The sequence below is a fragment of the Prionailurus bengalensis genome, chromosome C2 (genome assembly GCF_016509475.1).
Source record: "Prionailurus bengalensis isolate Pbe53 chromosome C2, Fcat_Pben_1.1_paternal_pri, whole genome shotgun sequence".
NCBI lineage: Eukaryota > Metazoa > Chordata > Mammalia > Carnivora > Felidae > Prionailurus > Prionailurus bengalensis.
In genome coordinates this window covers 110,902,859-110,921,160 of record NC_057350.1, presented here as the reverse complement: position 1 = coordinate 110,921,160, position 18,302 = coordinate 110,902,859, and the positions used below count along the sequence as shown (strand labels likewise).

Here is an 18,302-nt window from a genome sequence, read left to right as displayed (position 1 = left end):
GTAATGTGGAAAGTTCCTCGACTTCTCATGCCTCTGTGTGTTGGAATGTACTCTCTTCCTCCACCCCTTCTGCAGGGTGGACTATTATTCCTTTCAAGGCTCACAGTGAAAGTTGTGATGATTTCCACTCTCCCTTTGGCAGAATTAGCTGTGCCTATAGCACTTTTGGACAAGCTGCAGTAATCAATTTTTTGAAATATTGTTATTATCTGTACCCTCCTGCCCTTCCTGATCTCTAAATAATTTGAAAGCCAGGGTTCTGTCTTATTGTCTTTGAATATTAGTACCTAAGCCCTGGGCTCAGTGAATGTTTGTTTGAGTCAATGATGTAGGCACAGTCAGAGGTACCCTCACATTCTCCCCACACTACCTAACGTTGAGATGCAGTGACCTGACATGAACTCAAACCTGACTGGACCCAAGCATAGGTCAGATCTCACATCTCCTTTAATTTTGGTAGAGTAGGAGTCAGTGAGTCTAAATTATTTTTCCAGTTCAATCATCCACTATCTCTGGGTGTCTTATTAAGCTTCAAAAAGCTGTACCTTCCCCTACCTCATGGGATTAGTGGAAAATAAATAAGACCACATCTGAAGAACCAGGTTTCTTATTGGAGAGTACATTATTATCATCACATCAAGCAAGCTATCCTGAGCGCTGAAAAATCTACCCTGAGAAGAAAAAACAACCTGGAAACATTTTCATTCTGCGAGCACTGTTTTCTATTATTAAACAGTACACATCCTGTGAACCCCTATGGTATGACTCTAGAAAAATGAAGCTAAGGATAAGACAAATGTGAAAAAAATAAGCCAGAGGAGTTTTGGGGTTTTTTTTTTTTGGAGGACCACTGATTTTTGTAACTTGCTTCAAGGTGTGCAGAGATATTTAAAATAAATAATAATTTGTTGCCTACTTCGAGTTGGAGAAAAGCACACTGATATGTGAACTGTAAACCATACACAGTATACACAGTGTCTAATAAAATCCATTAAAAATACCACTGCTTTTTCAGATTCTTTTGAAAAATCATATTTCAGTTAATCACTTATTTGGAAAATCCCAATGATTCTCTGGTACCTTACATTTAAAGCACATTTGCATTTAATTTTTCTCATCTATTAAAATTAATTGTGGAAAATTTAATTGTGAACTGCTGAGTAAAGGGCAACATTCCAAAATGTGTATACTCTTATTGATTATAACTTGTGGGAAATATACTAATTTGGAATCTAATTTTCCTTTTGTTTTTCCTGATTATATCAGGAGAATTTCAAACAACTTCTCTGTCTCTTTCCAGTTTCTATTGCACTACAATTCTTTTTTTTTTTTTAATGTTTATTTATTTTTGAGACAATGCGAGAGACAGAGTGCAAGCAGCGGAGGGGCAGACAGAGAGAGGCACAGAATCTGAAGCGGGCTCCAGGCTCTGAGCTGTCAGCCCAGAACCCGACGCGGGGCTCGAACTCACAAACTGTGAGATCATGACCTGAGCCGAAGTAGGACGCTTAACTGACTGAGCCACTCAGGCACCCCCACACTACAATTCTTATTTCTGAATTTTCTGGGTTTCTAAATACTTGGATCTCCAACTATGCTTGTACCTGAGGACTCACTTAGGAATGACTTTCTGGCCGACCTTGGAAGCAACATTCAGAAAACATAGCTATTGTCCCCTCCCCAGCAAGGACTGTAGAGTTAACAGTCAAGAACAGGGTCAGGCGGGCCATCATCTCTTACTTACCATCCCTTATTCTTTCACCCAACTCTGTTGACCTGACCTTGACCTGACCTTGACCTGACCTGACCTGACCTTGACCTGACCATGTGACCTGGAGGTTGACTATACTAGCACAGAACTATATCATTCATGGCACAGATGGAGGGGGTGCAGAATTCTTCCTGATGAATTGACCACTGTCTGGAAAAGCAGGATAGAATCACTATTAAGCTAAATACTTTAAAAATATAAACATGTATTTAAATAAAATAATAGAACCATTTGTCTTTACCAGGGCACTACCTGGTGAGTGAGAGTGAGAGTTAACACAGGAGAGGAAAAATAACAAATGGTTTCCTCAGAATTCCAAGAAAAGGTAACCACTTGTAGAAAAATCTGGGAGAAAGTGGTTGAGCCCCAGATCATGTATTCATTTATTCATCATTATGGAATACTAAGTTCACAGCTGGTACCATACCAGACTCATACCAGAGACACAAATATTTAATCATAATCTAGTAAATATGGCAAATACATAATTACAAAAACACATGATTAAAGACAGAGTAGAGAGGGGTATTTAAAAAGGCACAGAGGAAAGAAAGAAGAGTAACCTATGCCAGGGGTAGAGTACATCCTGACTTGCTGAAGTTACCCAGGAAATGGTCCAACTCATTTTGAAAATGACCTTATCTCCTATGAGTTTTCCCTTCTAACAAGGGAAACAGTAGGTCTGCTGGGATCATTATATAGAAAAACAAATGTTTTGTAGATGTTTTAGTGCAGACTAAAGCCTCTCAGGTTTGGCTTGACACTAATCTTGGATTGGGAGTGGGTAGGATAGATGTGAGTCCCGAGTCTCTCTGATCTCTTCTTTATAATAACCTGATTTTGGCAGTAATGGATGCAAGGATAAAACATGCATTTCAGCTATTTAAAGAAGCTTTAGAACAGCTCCATCCAATAGAATGTTTTGCAAAGACAGAAATGTTCTATGACTTCACACTCCATGAAGTAGCCACTGGACACAAGCCACTAGCCACATTTTGGGTGGAATCATTTTTAAATCTTATTTAATTTTAATTTAAATTTAAGTTTGGCCATATATGGCTAGTGGCTACTTTACTGTACAGTGCATCTTTATAGCATAGGAGACCTGGTCTCAGAAAACCTAGATGGAATAGCCAATAGTAGGTTAACAAGTATGAGTTATCTTAAAATGCATTTGGAAGAAAGTTTTGGATACTATAAAGCTTAAGCTCAAATCTAAATGTTTTAAACATTCCAATTATATATTGGAATGCATTGACTAGCATTAACCAGTCAGCTGTCAGAGGCCTTAAGATAATTGTCTTCTAACTAGTATTCCAACTCCCCAATGATTAGATTCTGTCTACCAATTATCATTCAAACTGAATCCTCCCTTCTTGCTTTGTAAAAAGAGTAATTGCTTTCTCATAGATCCCAATTCTGAAATTCAGATCAGCAGGTCTGTAATTCTTATATGTGGAAAACTATAATGAGGAAGAAACTATAAAAACTGGAATATTTTAGAAGGAAAAGTGAGTGCTGGGATACACACCTGATAGGAAGCTAAGATAGGCCTGAAGATACTGACCTAAAAAAGCAAATAAATAATACTCTTAAGAACTGACTTAATTCTTAGGATGTAAACAGAAAGGTAAGAAGGTAGATTTGTGGAAATATCTTTTTAATCAGGTTGTTTAGTAATTTATAGACCAAGACCCAAACCATCCATGCCTAAAAAGTCATATACTCTGTCAATTAAAGGTAATGTTTTTTTAAACATTTATGTATACAGACCAAAGGAAAACAACAACAACAACAACAACAACAAAAACCAGATGTGGAAGAATAGGAAATCATTTAAAAGTAATTTATTGGTAGGAAAAACACAGCCAGAATACTTATTTAATATTTGAAAGTTGTATATTTCTTGACTATAATTTCCCTGATTCCTTAGGCTCAGATAGGGGCAGGAACTATCAAAAATTATAAATATGCTAATGTGTGTGTGTAGTTCTGAACCTAAATCTACATAGTGCTGAAGTGGTGTTTATTTATTTTGAGAGAGAGTATGCGTGCATGCATGGATGTGAGTGAGGGAGGGGCAGAGAGAGAGAGGGGGAGAGAGAATCCCAAGCAGGCTCTACACTGTCACTGCAGAGCCCAACACAGGGCTCCATCTCACAAACCGTGAGATCATGACCTGAACTGAAATCAAGACCAAGAGTTGGACACTTAACCAACTGAGCCACCCAGGTGTCCTTAACCTCCATTTTTTATTTGGGAATCTTTGTTTAGTGTGAGATCAATATAACTATTGCCATTTTATAAGTGAGTTAACTTAGACACTAAGAAATAAAGTCAAGCAGCTAATTGTCAAGGAATAGTAGAGGTCACATATTATTGGTTTATATATTAAGGAATTTATATTTTCAAGATATAAAGAAACAGTATTCTTAATTATATATATATGCACATATATATTCTGTGTGTATATATATACATACATATATATATAGATACATATATAGATACATATATGTATATATATGTATCTATCTATCTATATATATATTCTTTTGTGACTTTTACTATGATGGGAGGCTGAAAAGAATTGCTGTCTATAATGAGTTGATTTTCATACTCCTCTTTTACTTGAAAGGCTCCCTAAATCTAAAACTTATTTCAACTCAGTATAGGAAATAACTATCTAAATTGAACATTATGTAATTTGATACGATGTTATATTCAGATGGTTTAAAAATCTAAATTCTGTCTGAAGGTGAATAAAATATCATGATTTTATAAACATAATTTCAAATAAAGCTTGATACTAATAAAATATTTTAGGAATATAAATATTAAGATCAGATTTTCATTATGTGTGTAAGGACTTTGTAGGGGATAGAGATCCTTTCTTTCTTCCCCTTGCTTTTTAACCCTTTAGGTCTTCATCAATTATTTCCACCAGGCTGGTGTAGGGAAGGAGACAGCTTAAAAAAAAAGAGAGAGAGAGAATGAATTCTTCTATCAGTTACTTCTTATTTCAAAGAATATGTATGTATATATATATGTGTGTGTGTGTGTGTGTGTGTGTGTGTGTGTGTGTGTGTGTGTTTAAGGATCACTAAACATTGAACCAGAAGATACAGCCTTGAGTTTTACCTTATAATACTAGCCATGTAACTTAGGTGTTTGTATCTTTCCCACTGTTCTGTATGTCCATTGGGAATGGTGGGGGGAGGTGGAGAAATAAGTGTTTATGATTCAGACATTGCATTTGAAATGGAAGCAAATTCAATCCCTGTTTTTTCGGAACGTTGAGAGTCAAGCTAGGAAGACTAAACACCTACATCAATTCTGGGGTGAAGTGACTGGTAAAGGATAGATTCATAAATGGTAAAACAGAGAAATAATGAAATTCTAAGAAGAGATAGAGTTAGAAACACTCATGCCAAGAAAGCAGTCTGGTAAGAAAGAATCTAGGACAGCAGGCTTGGAGAGACTAGGGCTCATGTGATCAGACACTGGGTGTTACTGCATGTGGTTTATGTTGAATGGAGTATGTCATTGGTATACTGGAACTGGCTTTTACTGACTCTAAAAATTTCAGCAATCTTGAGATCCAGTTGTTAAAAAGTAAACTATATAAACCTACAATAAACTATATTAAAAAGGAAGATTACTAATACCCAAAATTCACCACCGCCTATTTATTACATTTTTTAAAATTATACCTGCTCTTGAAATCGTCTGTGCCTGTTTTATATATTGGCAATACTGTATAATGTGCTGCTGCACATTTCTCCCTAACTCTGCATTCAATGATCTTATCAGTGTTATCCTATGCAAATAACCATGGTGAGAGTATTTATACCATAGAAGTCAGCAATATGTAATCTAATATCAAATCTAATATCTAATAGATATTTAGAATTAAAAGTGTATCTTGCATATTACATTGCACATTACATGTTACATTGTGAAGAACACAGAAAATAGAAAACTGATTCAATAAAAGTCACATATCATTGACTACAAAAGATAACATATGTATTTGTTGTTTCAATTTCATCTTACTCATTAATGTATGAGAGTTATAGCCAACCTTCATATCAGAACTGTATCTCTCATTTGCAACTATAGGGGTCTATGTGGAATTTACAATAAAGAGTAGTATCTATTTTAATATTATTCACACAAAGGTTTTTAAAGTGACACAATCATTTAATGTAATAAATATCACCTTTATCCTTAGACTAGTCTTGGACTCCTTTCTCATTCTGGATAGGATCTCATTCTGGATCCTATCTTGAACCCCAGTCTCTCCTGGAACCTAACTCTCCATGTTGGAATCAAAATTCCTATAATTGTTTTCAGGGTTGTTGGCAGCTTTCCTCTGTCCCAAAGATATATGGTCCACTTGCCCAGGTAAGACTGTTAGAAGTATTTGAAAGCATGGGCTGAAGTATCTCTATGGCACTAATTGTAAAAAGTCCTTGTTCTTTGACAGACTGAGTTCTCTTTACTAGAGAGCAGCGTTACCGACCATTACCAACACCTCAGTCACCTCCACACTTCGGCTTGAAACATAGTTGCTTTCACTGACAACCATTCATTTGGAACAAATATTATTCTAAACAAAATGATATGTAATGCCCTTTGTTTTAATCATGGATTATAATGTATTTTCACTCTAGTAGTGACTGGTCTCTTATGGAATGTGGCAGATGGAGCATGGGCTTTGGAAACAGGCAGACCAGAATTCAGTATTGCCTCTACCTCTGTACCCCTGTATCCTGTTCTATAATATAGGGAAATTATAAAACTGATATTGTGAAGATTAGATAATATATATCAAATACTTATTTCACTGTATAATATGCCATAATAATAAATAAACACCATAATAATGAACACCATAATAATAAACACTATATTTGGTGCATAATAAACACACCATATTTGATACTATTATTTCATTTCATTCATTCATTCAGCAACTATTTATTGAATACACAGTAGCTTTCAGGCATTATGCTTGGTGCTGATGATAGATGAAATAATTAAGAAAATGAATACCCATGGGGCGCCTGGGTGGCGCAGTCGGTTAAGCGTCCGACTTCAGCCAGGTCACGATCTCGCGGTCAGCGAGTTCGAGCCCCGCGTCGGGCTCTGGGCTGATGGCTCAGAGCCTGGAGCCTGTTTCCGATTCTGTGTCTCCCTCTCTCTCTGCCCCTCCCCCGTTCATGCTCTGTCTCTCTCTGTCTCAAAAATAAATAAATGTTAAAAAAAAAATTTTAAAAAGAAAATGAATACCCACCCTGTCATCACAAAGTTAATTCCTAACACAGGAAAGTTAAATAAATGAGTATTTAATAAGTAGAGGGTATAATATGAGTGTGTAACTGGAAACATAGGAAAGGCTTCCCAGAGTATAAAATATTTAAATGGAGACCTGAAGGACAAGCAGGATTTAGCCATGTAAAATGGGAGGGAACACATCCAGGAAAAGATCTGTCAGACTCCAAAGACTGAACACTGAAGGTGTTTCTAAATAAACCAAAATGAACAAGGGGACTTGTTTATACAGTGTGCAGCAGACCTCTCTCTTTTGCCCTGTCTTGCTCTGCATTTTTAATCAACAGTTTGAATAAAAGTATGAAGGGTGACCTGTTAAATCCGTGGGTGATTCAAATTGTGGAATGATAGTGTAGATTCAGGTCTTAGAATCATCTGAAAGCATTTTTTGATAGCACTAGAAAAGGCTACCAAAAGTAACGGAAGAGTGGGCTAAGTAGAACAAGATGAAATTGAACAGAGAGACGATATAACTGGGTCCAAGCAATAGACTGCAAATGTACCAAATGGCTAAGTGGCAGCATGAGCAAAAAGGGCATAAAAGTGTTAGCTGATATTAAACACAACAGCAGCACAATATGACTGCTAAATGAGTGAATTTGATCTTAAGATGCATTAAGAGAAGTACAGTTGACCCTTGAACAATATGGGTTTGAATCACACAGGTCTTACTTATATGCAGATTTTTAAAAATAAATATAGCACAGCACTGTAAATGTATTTTCTCTTCCTAATGATTTTCTTAATAGTATTTTATTTTCTCTAGCTTACTGTATTTTAAGAGTATGATATATAATACATATACAAAATTTGTGTTAATGGACTGTTTATGTTATTGGTAAGGCTTCTGGTCCATAGTAGGCTGTTAGTTAAGTTTTTGGGGATTCAAAAGTTATACATGGATTTTCAATTCTGGGTTAGTTTGGCTTCCCTAATCCTTGTATTGTTTAAGGGTCAACTGTTTAGGTCATAGTGTAAAGGAGGAGAGACAACTTGAATATTCTGTTTGATTCTGGGTTTTGCATATTTAAAGGCTATTCTAAGTGAATTTATGATAAGAACGGTTGAAGTAAGTAACAATATTTAGTTAGCATAATGAGAAAAGACAGAAACATGAAAAATTGGATAAGCATATTCCATTAGCTTAACAGCAAGGGAAAGAGGTAAGAGAATGATTCAGGAGGGATTCAAGAGGCAGAAGCAAGATGTGGTGAAAGGCCTTGGGCAATGGATGCTCATCAGAAATGATCTGGGCAAACTACTTATTTTTAACTTCTTTAAAATTGTGAAACATAACACACATTCAAGACACCATTAAGAATAACTATGCAGTTAAGAAACTATAATCACTCCCTAAGATGAGAAATAGAACATTTCCAGCACTCCAGGGGACCACATGTGTACTTTCTTGCATAATTTCTTTCTAAAGACAAACACTACTTAGACTTCTGTGATAATTACCTTCTGGTTCTTCTTTACAGTTTTACCATTTTGTATTGTCCCTGAATCATTTAATTCAGTTGTGTCTGATTTTAAGCTTTATTAAATACAGTCATAGAGTGTATTTGGTTACGTTTCTTTGATATACTTGCAAAACTCATTCACATTTTATGTAGCTTTAGTTTTTTTTTTTTTTTTTTTAATTTCGTTGTTTTTTTGATTAGGGCTTGGACTAGATATCAAGAGCCTTGAAGCTTATATTACTTGTCTTCTTCTTTAAGGAAAGGAATACACAAATATGATTTTTACTAATTTTATAAAAACATATGTCCATATTAACACATTGCTAGAGCCCCTCCCAGACTTGGAAGCGATCAGGCAAGTTTCTTTGGATTAATGTAATATACACTTCTGCACATGGTATTCTTTGTAGAAATATTCAACAACTTATTTACCCATTATAACATTGATGGACTTTTGGTCTATTCCTAAATGTTGAGGCTATTGCAAACAGAGCTTCCGGAAACGTAAACATGTTCTAGTGTAGCACTGTCCAATAGAACTGCAGTGATGGAAATGGTTTATATTTGTGTTGTCTGATACAGTAGCCACTAGCCATATTTGGATATTAAGCTCTAGAACTGTGAATAGTGCAACTGAGGAATTGACTTCTAAATAAAAAATTAAATAATTTAGATTTAAATAGATACATATGACTAGAGGCTACTGTATTGGACAGCACAATTCTAGAGTGTATGCCTGAGTGGAATTGCTGGGATATGAGGCATCTACCTTTTGTAGATGCTGCCAGACTGTTTCTCATCAACCTTGGCATTGTCAGACTACTTTTGGCTATTTTTGTGGGTGTACAGTGGTGTCTCATTGCTATTTTAATTGAGATTTCCAGATTATTAATGATGTGGCATACCTTTATATATCTGTATGGTTATTTTCATTTCCTCTTATGTGAAGTATGAGTTTAAATCTTTGGTCATATATGATTGGGTTGTCTGTTGCTTCTCACTCACTTATTGGTGTTCTTTATAAATTATATATTCTAAATGCAAGTTTTTTGTTGAGGATATATTTTGCAAATATCTACACACAGTTTTTAAAAGCATTGATACCCAAATCTTGCTGTAGACCAATTAAATCAGAATTTCTGTGGGTGGGATTGGGGTATTTTTAAAGTATCTCCAGGTGATATTAATCTTCCTGTGTGAGGGGAATGGATAGGATTTGGTATGAGAAATGATTTTCTAACTATCAAAATTATCACTCTAAAGCAGTTAGGATAGTTGCATATGTGGACTATCTCTGGAGTCAGATGGCCTGAGTTTACTCTCAGGCTCTGATAAACTTTTCTGTGCTTCAGTTTTCCCATCTATTAAATTGGATAATAATGCCTACCAAATAGTCTTTGTGAATACTAAATAAGCAATTATATGTAAAGTGCTTAAAACTGTGTGTGACACATAGCACGTGCTCAATAAGTATTAGTTATCATCACCATTCTCATTATCATCATAATCATCATCATCAAAGATTAAATTACCTGCTTTATAAAGTAGTGAGAGCCAGTATCTTCTTTAATAAGAAAGCATCAGAAAGCTTTCACTAAGATCAGTAATTAGGTAAGGATGCCCTGTCTCCTCCACTATGCAAAATTGTTCGAGAATTATTGGCTAATACAACCAGACAAGAGAAATTAAGGAGAGGTATAAGAGGGGAGCCTGGGTGGCTTAGTTGGTTAAGTGTTTGACTTTGGCTCAGATCATGATCTTGAGGTTTGTGGGGCCCGTGTTGGGCTCTGGGGTTGAGCTCTCTGCTGATAGCTTTGAGCCTGGAGCCTGCTTCAGATTCTGTGTCTCCCTCTCTCTGCCCCTCCCCTGCTTGTACTTTGTTTTTCTGTGTGTCTCAAAAATAAACAAAAAATTTAAAAACATTTAAAAGTGAGGTATAAGAATTGATAAAAAAGTAAAACTATCTCTTTGATGATGATATGACAGCATGCCTAGAAAACCTTAAATAATGATAATCAATGATTTTCCTGAAACAATAAAATAATTCAGTAGTGTAGCAGAGATAATATTAACAGGCAGAAATCAATATCCTTAATATATACAAATAATAACCAGTTAGAGGACATAATGGTAGAAGAACCTCATTTACAGTGAAAATAAGATTGAGTACTTTGGAATAAACTTAGCAAAAAGATATAACACTTGTAGGAAGAAAGCTTTAAAGTCTTTCAGGAGAAAGATAACAAGAGTAGATTAGAAAAAATGGAAAGACATTCCCTGTTCTCAGATAAGACAGCTAAATATTATAAAGATGTCAGTTCTCTCTGAACTAATTTATAAATTTAACACAATCCTGATGAAGCTTTTTTATGGAGTTAGACAAGTTGAAAGCAAATTTGATATGAAAAAGCAAACATTCAAGAATAGCAAGAAAAATACTGAAAAAAAAAAATACCGGCCAGGTGGGGGTGGGGGGAAATCAGCCCTCCCAGACATTAAAACTTGCTATAATATGGGGGGTGGAAGGAAGGGGAGGGGAGGTGATGGGCATTGAAGAGGGCATCTTTTGGGATGCGCACTGGGTGTTGTATGGAAACTAATTTGACAATAAATTTCATATATTTAAAAAAAAACTTGCTATAATAGTCTCTCTAATTAAGACAGTGAGATACTGGTGTATGAATAGATAGTGGAATAGAATGGAAAGCCCAGAAATAGACCCAAGTAGGTATGAAAATATAGTATAAGGTAAAGATGATATTTCAAAACACTGTGGGTAATGGTGGACTTTTAAATAAATTATGCTTTTTTTTAAGGCAAGTCTTTTTTTTTCTTTAATTTTAAAAAATATTTATTTATTTTTGAGAGAGAGAGAGAGAGAGAGTGAGAGCGAGCACATGAGCAAGGGAGAGGCAGAGGAGGAGACATGGAATCCAAAGCAAGCCAAGCAATCTGAGCTGTCAGCACAAGCCCATTGGGCTTGAACCCATGAACTATGAAATCATGACCTGAGCTGAAATTGGATACTCAACTGATTGAGCCGCCAAGGCACCCCAAATTATGCTTTTTAATAAATTATGGGAAGGGGCACCTGGATGGCTTAGACGGTTGAGCCTCCCATGGGGCTCTCTGCTGTCAGCACAGAGCCAGCTTCAGATCCTCTGTCCCTCTTTCTCTCTGCCCCTCCCCCACTCAGTTACATTCTCTCTCTCAAAAATAAATAAATATTTTTGAAAAATAAATGATGGGTAACTATTTAGAAAAAAAGACAAAATTGGGGTCCTGGGTGGCTCAGTTGGTTAAGCATCAACTCTTGATTTCAGCTCAGGTCATGATCTCAGGGTTCCTGGGATCAAGCCCTGCCTCAGGCTCTGCACTGACAGGGTAGGGCCTACTTGGGATTCTCTCTCTCTCTCTCTCTCTCTCTCTCTCTCTCTCTCTCTGCCCCTCCCCAGCTCATGTACTCATGCTCCCTCTCTCTTTCAAAGTAAATAAACATCTAAAAAAAAAGACAAAAAACAAAATTCTATTAATATCTTGACACCAAATACAAAAATAAATTCCCAATGGATCTGAGATCTAAATGTAAAAGTTGAAACCGTACAAGTAATAGAAGAAAACAAAGGTGAATTCCATTTTAAATTGTTTATCTGACTCAAAAAAATCCAGAGGCAATTAGGGGCACCTGGGTGGCTCAGTCAAGTGTCTGACTTTGGCTTAGGCCATGATCTCACGGTTCGTGAGTTTGAGCCTGGCATCGGGCTCTTTTCTGACAGCTCAGAGCCTGGAGCTTGCTTCGGATTCTGTATCTCACCCCCTCTCTGTCCCTCCCCTGCTCACATGCTGTCTCTCTCTCTGTGTCTCTCAAAAATAAACATGAAAAAAAAGAACTCTTAAAAATCAAAGGATAAAGGGACAAAAACCTGATAGAAACATAAGGAAAGGATAAGAACAGACAATTTACAAAATATAAAAAGACAAAATGGCTCTTAAATGTGTGAAAAGTATTCAAACTCATTTATAATTACATAAATATAATTTAAAACAACTCTGAGATTGTATCCTATCAGACTGGCAAAAATTTATTTATTTTTAATTAAAAATTTTTTTTAATGTTTCCAGTTTTTATTTAAATTCTAGTTAGTTAACATATAGTGTAAAATTAATTTCAAGAGTAGAACTTAGTGATTCATCACTTACATACAATACCAGACTGGCAAAAATTTAAAAAGCATAATAATATATTATTACCGAGATTGTGAGGAAAAGAGGCCTCTGATGGGAATGCAGACTGGTATGACCCTTCTGGAAGAGAATTTGGCAATTCCTAACAAAACTATATTTTTGACCCCCAAATCCTAATTCTAGGAATTTATTCTGAAGATACGCCTCCAAAAATATGAAAATATATGTGCATAATGTTATTTACTGCTACAATTTTTAATTGCAAAATATTAGAAACATCATAAGGCCCATGTAAGAGAGTGATTGAATTAACTCTGGTATAGCCACACTATGGATAATTATGAAGATATAAAAAGTGAAATCTCTATAAACTGGTATGGAGTAACTTCTATGATATATTGTTAAGTGAAAAAAGTAAAGTACAAAAGAGTTATATGTAAGGAAGAAGGAGATATAAGAAGGTATGCATGTATCTGCTTATTTGTGCAAAAAGAAATACAGGGTAGTTAAACCAGAAACTATGAGATTGATTACTTACAGGGGATAGGTAGGTACAGGGTGGAAAGAATGGGAAAATGAGAATAGGGAAGAAGGAATGAGGGAATGAGGGAGGAAAGCACATATTTTATGTAATTCTGATTCTTGGAATCATAGTAATGTTTCACATACTCAAACATAAATAATCAAAATCAAAAATAAAGTGGGAGGAACTCATAATATAAAATGAAAGGAATGAAAATGAAAATAACCTAAGTCAATGGGGAAGATTGTATTTTGACTATAAACTGTAAGATTAAAGATGAAAAGAAGTGTATACAACCATTATATTCTAGTCAGTACTTTTCTTTCCCCACAAGAGTATAGGTGTGCAATTGAGCAAATAAGTAAATCTGTTTCTGGAGAATGAAAGTCAGTTTTCTCACTGTTAGAAAAAGAAGTAACAAGAAAAGGGAAAGGCATTAATGAATCTATGGTATTTGATTGGACTTGGAGGTATCAGTATAAGTGCATGGTTTTAAAGGATTTATACAGAGAAACTGTTACAGAAATATTGATGTGTACATGAGTATACATATATCCATTTCCTAGATCTGTCCAATGATAGGGTCTAGAAGCAAGACACCCCAGCAGCAATGAGCATATGTAGCACCCAGATGTTGGTTTCTAAATACCATTGTCCAATAAAAGGAACCAGAACTCCTTGGAAAAATGCTTGATTCTAAGGATGCATCAGGGATAACAGAAGATGAGGCTGGAATTTCTTGTGCTGCTAGAAAATAAGGAAGTGTTAAAAAGATGAGGATAGCATGCTGTATGGCTATAAGGCACCAACCTGAAAGAGCTTCCAATGGCCAAATATAGGACAACTGGAGTAGCAAAGTAAAGAATAGTAGTATGGCTTATAACCTACAGATTAAAACAGAATCTTTGAGCCCATACTGATATAAATAAATAAGCAAATGAAGGAGAAGAGATAGCTTTTTCTTTCAGGACAATTCCAATAATAAATATAGAAGGAATGATAGAAATAGAAAATTACCTTCATATAATTGTTGCAGGCAAGATTCATCAATTAATGCTGAAATTAGTGGGCAATAGTATGACATGAAACAATATTTGCATGGTCTCAAAATATCTCCTCATAAGATATTATAAATTACAAATAAGTTACATATAGATTACCAAGGGAAAATAGTAATTTTACATGGAGAAATCTGGAATGCATCACCTATATGAAATTGCCATCACAAGACGTATCAACACTATGTACTTCTTGATCTGATGCACTGGGAAGAGCAAACATCACTTCTGTAGTATTCTCGTCAAAAATGCGTAACTTCAACTTAATCAATGGAAAACATAACACAATTGAAGGACATTCCAGAAACAAAACAAACTGTCTAGTAGTTCACACATGTCAAAGTTGTATAAGACAAGGAAAGACTGAATAACTGTATTGGAAGCTGTAGATTGGAAGAGACTGAGTAGTCATAGCACCAGATGCGGTATGGGATCTGGGATTAGATTCTGGACCAAAAAGACAACATAAGCAGGATGACTGGCAAAATTGAAATAAGGTCTATAAATTAATTGTGAGTTTTCTGATAATTACGTTACTGTCACATAACATATTAACATTAGTGGAAGCTGGATGAAGGATATAGAACTCTCTGTACTTTTTTAAAACTGTTTTGTAAGTCTAAAATTAGTTCACAATAAAAAGTTTAAAAAATGTAATGAATTTCCAGCCGTTTGAGTTCAAGTGAGGGATAACCACTCAATAGGAGGTTGTAGAAGAGACTCAAGCCATACTCGGCAGTTCTAGTACATAGCCTTTTAAGGTCTCCTTAAATCACAAGGTGTTTTTAAGAATGTTAACAAAATTAGCTTAAAAGGTGAGTTATAGGAGTCCACATGAGCTTGGATCCGATGATAATCCCCCTGAGTTTGTAGAAAGTGAACAGTTAAACAGCTCAGTTTTACTTCATTTTAGCAAATGATACACGCTGTGAGGATTACAAAAATTTTATGACATATTTGAATTACTTTACAATGAAATTCCCTTAGCTTCAACTTTCAGTACTTTGAATGCTTGAGAACAAATTTGCATTCATGGATGAGTTTTCAGCCACACTCCAAATAGCCATTCTAAACTGTCCCAGATAATCTCAAAAAAGTGCTTAAACAATTTAAAGCAGGAAGAAATTAATTCTACTCTTATGCAGAGAAAATCAGATTCCAAAAGAGCACATGCAATGTGATCCTGTTTTTTTCAAAAGTAAAAGTATATGCATGGGAAAGAGCCTGAAGTTTTATGTGATAAAATGTAAACAGTGGTTAACTTTGGGTGGTTGGAATTGGGTATTTTTTCTTTGCTTATCAGTAATTTCTAAATTTTCTACAATAATTATATTACTTTACAATGATAAAACAATAAAAGTTACAAACACTTTTGAAAAAATAAAGCAGTAGAGGTGCCTGGGTGGCTCAGTCAGTTGAGTGTCCCACATCAGCTCAGGTCATGATCCCCCCGTTTGTGGGTGTGAGCCCCATGTTGGACTTTGCACTGACCAGGCAGGGCCTGCTTTGGATTCTCTTATCTCCCTGTCTCTCTGCCCCTATCCCGCTCACACTTTCTCTCTCAAAATAAATAAACATTAAAAAATATATATTTAAAAAGCAGTGTAACAGTTTTTTTTAGGTATCTGAACAGTGAGTGATGAACTAAACACTGTAACAAATGGATGTAGCTAAATATAAAATATCTATACTCCAGACAGTTATTTGCTGTAAGATGACTGTCTTGAGGCTACAAATAAGTGACAAATGATTTCTCCTACAGTCACTTCAGTGAAAAATGTCACAAATTACTCAGAGAATAGGTTTAAGCATTTGCCAATATTAAGTTAACAATGTCATGGGAAACACTATTTTATGCCTGATTTAATTTTTTAATAGTTTATTTTTTACACTTGATCTTAGCCAAAAGGCCGAGAAGCGATAATAGTTTATTTTTTAAAATGAAAAGAGAAGATACACTCTTTTTGGGGAGAGGTAAGAGATATGCATACAGGTAGCCCCCTCACTTATCCAGGCCTCACTTTCTGTGGTTTCAGTTACCCATAGTCCACTGTGGTCTAGAAGCAGATGATCTTGCTGATATATCATCGGAAGGTCAATGGTAGCCTAATGCTACATCACAATGCCTGTCACTCACTTCACTTCATTTCATCATGTAGCATTTTATCATCTCATATCATCACATGAAGAAGGGTGAGTACAGTACAATAAGATATTTTGAAATTGAGAGAGTGACCACATTCCCATAACTTTTATTACAGTATGTTAATGTAATTGTTCTATTTTTTGTTATTATTATTAATCTCTTACTGTGCCTAACTTATAAATTAAGCTGCATCACAGGTATGTTTATATAGAAAAAAAAATAGTATATGTAGGGTTCAGTGCTATTTACATTTCAGGCATCCACGGGGAGTTTTGGAACATATCCCCCACAGATAATGGGACACTACTGTATTGGAGTATTTTCTTCTAGTCTTACTTTACTTTATGAGGCATATATTAAGCGGAAAGGATTAATTTTGCCCTGTTTTTTAAACTAGTATTTATCTCCCAGTGATTAGATGCTAATGTGGTACTTCTTAAATTTTAATGTGCATTTGAATGAGCTGGGAGATTCTGATTGTATAGGTCTGGGATGGGCTTTTATTTTGCACTCCAGTCAGCTAGGGGTTTGTCAGAAATGCAGAATCTTGGAGCCCACCTCAGATTTACTAGTCACAATCTACATTAAAAAAATTGTTTATATTTATTTATTTTTAATTTTTTTTCAACGTTTTTATTTAATTTTGGGACAGAGAGAGACAGAGCATGAATGGGGGAGGGGCAGAGAGAGAGGGAGACACAGAATCGGAAACAGGCTCCAGGCTCCGAGCCATCAGCCCAGAGCCTGACGCGGGGCTCGAACTCACGGACCGCGAGATCGTGACCTGGCTGAAGTCGGACGCTTAACCGACTGCGCCACCCAGGTGCCCCTTAAAATTATTTTTAATGTTTACTTTTGAGAGACAGACAGAGCATGAGCAAGCAGGGGGAGGGGCAGAGAGAGAAGGAGACACAGAATCTGAAGCAGGCTCCAGGCTCTGAGCTGTCAGCACAGAGCCCAACACAAGGCTCAAACCCATGAACTGTGAGATCATGACCTGAGCAGAAGTCGGACACTCAACCAAATGAGCCACCCAGGCACCCCCACAATCTACATTTTAACAAGACATCCATTTGACTTATTTGCACATTAAAATATGAGAAACTCATATGTGGAGTTTAACACAACAGATGAACATAGGGGAAGGGAAAGAGAAGTAAGATAAAAACAGAGAGAGAGAAACAGTAAGAAACTCTTAAATACAGAGAACAAACTGAAGGTTGCTGGAGGGCAGGTGGTAGGAGGATGGGTTCAGTGGGTGACAGGCATTAAGGAGGGCACTTTTCAGGATGAGCACTGGGTGTCATATGTAAGAGATGAATGATTGAGTTCTACTGCTGAATCCAAGACTACACTGTATGTTAACTAACTTGAATTTACATTAAAAGAATGAGAAGCTCTAATTTAAAGATCCCCAAATAATCTAGTTTGATTTCTGGTTTCCACAGTTTTTTATGAAAATTATTTAAAGAAACAATAATATTAAAAAGTTATAGAAACCATTGTTGCCACTTCACTCTGTCAGCAGACACAACTTGGATTTTAAAACTATTTTTAGATAGTTAAAACATTTCACTTAAAATGAGAATGAAACTTTTTTAATGCTCAGATGACTTTAAAGTTAGTTCTTGTTTGTGTATACATCCTTCTGCTAAATGATTTGTGTAGCTCATTCAAATGTAATCACTTCTCCCTGCTTGGTCTCTCATTTGAGAAGAATTGTTTCAGAATCTGTTTTTCTATATTCTACTGGCTTAATGGAGGACCTTTCACCTTTCAGATGCTATGATGCTAGGATTACAAGAGGAATTAAGTGATA

At 35.7% G+C, this 18,302-nt stretch overlaps 1 protein-coding gene and 1 pseudogene across 1 annotated transcript in view; both read right to left on the bottom strand.

Annotated features, from left to right (window-relative positions):
- Nucleotides 1–18,302, bottom strand: part of GPR149 (G protein-coupled receptor 149) — a 69,055-nt gene that overhangs the window by 39,075 nt on the left and 11,678 nt on the right. The window lies entirely within an intron of this gene.
- LOC122492558 lies at nucleotides 16,120–16,259 on the bottom strand (annotated as a pseudogene).